This window comes from Zingiber officinale, chromosome 1A (assembly GCF_018446385.1).
Source record: "Zingiber officinale cultivar Zhangliang chromosome 1A, Zo_v1.1, whole genome shotgun sequence".
Taxonomy (NCBI): Eukaryota; Viridiplantae; Streptophyta; class Magnoliopsida; order Zingiberales; family Zingiberaceae; genus Zingiber; species Zingiber officinale.
In genome coordinates, this window is record NC_055987.1 from 172756921 (window position 1) to 172757644 (window position 724).

At 27.8% G+C, this 724-nt stretch overlaps 1 pseudogene; it reads right to left on the reverse strand.

Moving 5' to 3' along the window:
* Positions 1-307: 307 nt before the first annotated feature.
* Positions 308-448, reverse strand: LOC122039409 (annotated as a pseudogene).
* Positions 449-724: the final 276 nt, after the last annotated feature.

The following is a 724-nucleotide window of genomic DNA, read 5'->3' on the forward strand; positions in this document are numbered from 1 at the left end:
TTACTTTTTTTTTAGTGGGCAAGAGTTTAATATTTTTATAATTTTATATATCTTAAAGGGTATTTGTAAAAAATTAAGGTGGGACAACTATCCTATCAAAGCTATACATGGCTCCTGGCTCCTTCCCTGGTTACATGTGTAAAATAATATATGAACGCGTGCGAGTAATAGACTTTCCTTCATACAAAATTAATTTAATATTTTATATCATATATTAAACTGATAAGAACAAATATTACACTTAATCTTAGTCAAAAGGTCGCTCATAAATTTAGTAAGGGTACGCCGGACCGCTCATAAATTTGGTAAGGGTATGCCAAACCCATGTAATGATGCAATGCTAAGGTGAACTCGAGAATCCCAATAACAAGCTAATATAACGGACTCCTCCTTATAAAAATTAATTTAATATCATACTTGATCTTAACCAAAAAGTTAAAAAAAATATACTTTCTAATATCACTGACCCAAAGCATTTATAGAAGCTTCTGTTTGTAATGTTGGAGTCTCAAACTTTAGATCCCTGATTGATTAAAGAAATTTTTTTTAATAATACTCTCAACTGAATCTTCAACTTTAGATCACTAATCGATAAGTTTATGGAAATTACTAATAAACTTTAGAATTATTTTTTATGTGAATAGAAAAAAAAATATTAACATAATTTTATTTTGAGCTTCATCAAAGTTAATTAGTAAAGGGGGCATATTATATATATATATAT